We start from the raw sequence: 2,813 nt of genomic DNA, 5'->3' as shown, positions 1-2,813 counted from the left end.
CTGCCCTCCAGGTAGTGCAGCCTCTAGGCACCATCTAGTGGATGACGAGGGAAGCAGCAGGCAACAAAAATCCCCCCAAAGAGCCAAATACCAAAAACCCCAGTTCCCAACACCAATGTTTTTCAACCCTGGTCCTGAAGGCACACTGTCCTACATGTTTTAGGTATTTCCCTGCTTCAACACACATGATTTCAATTGATGGCTGATTAACAAGCTTTTTCTGATCTGCAATCATTTAAATGGGGTGTGTTAAAGCAGGGGAACATCTAAAACATGCAGGGCAGTGTGCCTTGAGGGCCAGGGCTGGGAAACACTGCCCAACACCTGCAGCAGAATATCAGCTGGTTGCCTGTTGCAGGGCGCCGTTGCTCTACAACAGGGGTCTCCAAAGTGGGTCCTGGAGGGCCGGCAACCTGTGGGTTTCAGTTCTCTCTCTGGTTTTACACACCTGCATCAAATGATGACTCGTTAGACGCCTAAGCAGAACATTGACTTGCTGAGGAGGTTGTTACATCCACCAGGGAGAGAACTAAAACATGCAGGATGCCGGGCCTCCAGGACCCACTTTGGACACCCCTGCTCTAAGGAAGATCTCAAAGGAGAGCAGCAGTACATAAATACCATTGTTCCACAAATACTCCGATTTTAAAATCACAGTTTGGTGTGTTTTCAGCACACTTCATTCAATTAAAATAAATGTATGTTTTTTTACTTTGCTCAGCTGTAAACAAAGAATCTTATTGAATTTGTGAAACTAATTTAATTAAATTTGTCTATGTTCTAAAACTTGAAGTTGAAAGAACGGAGTACAGATGTGGTGGTATTGTTTTTACTGGATGAGGTCAGATAAACAGTTTTCCAGTGGTTCTCATCAGTGCTGATGATTAGACACTTTCTCTGATATTTTATATCCAACATTTTTTTTGGGACCCATCCACTTTTCAAACTATTAAACTCATTAAGGACATCACGGCCATGACTTATGATATTAATACGTTACACTTTTTACAATATTCAGCTTTTGCTCAGTTGAAATGCACTGAAAATCTCAAAAGTTTTGGAAAACTGAGCTAAACCTAGTTCTCTTTGAAAGCTAACTCCTTCAAGATCGACATGCTGTACAGAGTTTAAATGTGTTAAAGGTTTCAAACGATTCAGCGTTTTGAAGTTTGCTACAGTTCCTCAAAATTTGCAAGCTACCTTTTATGGAATTTTTTCAGGATTTTAATTTGATTTAATATAACCCAATGATGAAATTCATAAACTGCCACAATTTGTAATCTAATAATTGATGATTTTTCACAAAGTGCTGCCGTTCGTACAAATTAAATAAACATCAAAACATGGCAGCTTTTTTTTTACTTTGAACATTTTTATTGTGTATTTTTCTTTAACCAAAAAGACATCAGCAAATCAGCTCTAAATAAAAACATGACAATAACAAATAATACAATAAATGGATATAAATAAAAATTACTAATTTAAAATATTTGCTCCTCCATTTCATCAAGGTAATACAATATATTGTATGCAACAATAAATCCAGCACATGATGCCCTATTAAAAGTATAATAGCCCCATATGTGTCTGTGGTTCTCATATCCAGTCTGGTGTTGCTGTCGTCCTCAGCCTGAAGGTGGCAGCAATAAGAACAATCCATCTTGTTTCACAGCTGAGTTCGCTTAGCTGTGATGGGGAAATGTTTTGTCATGACCTCAAAACTTATTCAATATGTCTCCACCAATATTTTAAAAATGGAAATTATCAAATGATATGATAATGCTATACGATTCCACTTGTTTCATTTTTGTTGTGACTTTTGCCATCTGTGGATCATTTTCAGTTGAGCAAATGTACTTCCTATTGCATTAAATATTTATGTAAATTTGACGGTCTCCACTTGTCTGAGGAAATATCTACCAAATTCCTCTTGAAGCGTGTGGCAAATCTGTGGAGTGACATTTCAGAAATAAAGCCGTTGAGAAAAACTCTGTCAGGAAAATTATGGTGTTTCCCAAGCATTTAGACAGTTTATCCTTTTAAAATATTTTTGCAAATTTATCACATTCTTGCAACTTTTTCTTTTTCTTCAAAAGCTTCAGCAAATCTCAGCAAAACTTTCAGCTTTCAGCATTCCCAACCTTTTTGCAGGAAACACAAATTTTCTACATATTTTTTACAAGTTAATTCTGCACAAACCTTATTGTCATCTAAAAACTCTACTGGGTTAGAAGAATATAGACTGAAGGTTATGGATTCTGTTATACACATGCTGGAGTTTCATGGTTTACATTTTCATATGTTATAGATTCATTTAGTATGTAAAAATATTTTTACCTTTTCTTGTTTCCTTTAAAATCTTCAGTATAATTTTATTGTTTCCAATTTTTAATTTTCAGCTGAAACCAATTCTCTAATAATCACAACAAAATGTTCATCTAACCATAATTAACTGAAGATGATGAAGTAGCTTCATCACACTGTCAGGACCAGCTGTTACTTTTACTGACGATTGAGCAGCAGGGGGCGCTGTTGCAGAAGGATTTACCAATCATTACTTTTGTTCTTGGTAGACGGTGTCTGCGTCCAGGATGTATAACAGAAGCAAAGGAAACAAGGAGCTCCACTGATGAAACAGAGGTTTCGACTTCAGAGCTACAGGAACGTAAACACGCCGTCCATAGTTCACCGTTTAACGGGCAGCCGTCGGCAGCATGCAGCGTATCGGCTCCATAGCTCAGTGGTTAGAGCACTGGTCTTGTAAACCAGGGGTCGCGAGTTCGATCCTCGCTGGGGCCTGGCCTTCTCTATTC

General features: G+C 37.9%; 1 non-coding gene across 1 annotated transcript; it reads left to right on the top strand.

Moving 5' to 3' along the window:
- Positions 1 to 2,726: 2,726 nt before the first annotated feature.
- trnat-ugu (transfer RNA threonine (anticodon UGU)) lies at positions 2,727 to 2,799 on the top strand. The gene has a single exon. It is a non-coding gene; the product is annotated as a tRNA-Thr (tRNA).
- Positions 2,800 to 2,813: the final 14 nt, after the last annotated feature.

The sequence above is a fragment of the Poecilia latipinna genome, unplaced genomic scaffold (genome assembly GCF_001443285.1).
Source record: "Poecilia latipinna isolate Pla-1442-1.1 unplaced genomic scaffold, P_latipinna-1.0 Scaffold6370, whole genome shotgun sequence".
Lineage (NCBI taxonomy): Eukaryota > Metazoa > Chordata > Actinopteri > Cyprinodontiformes > Poeciliidae > Poecilia > Poecilia latipinna.
Note: the sequence above shows the minus strand (reverse complement) of the source record. Positions and strands in the feature narration are given on the sequence as shown.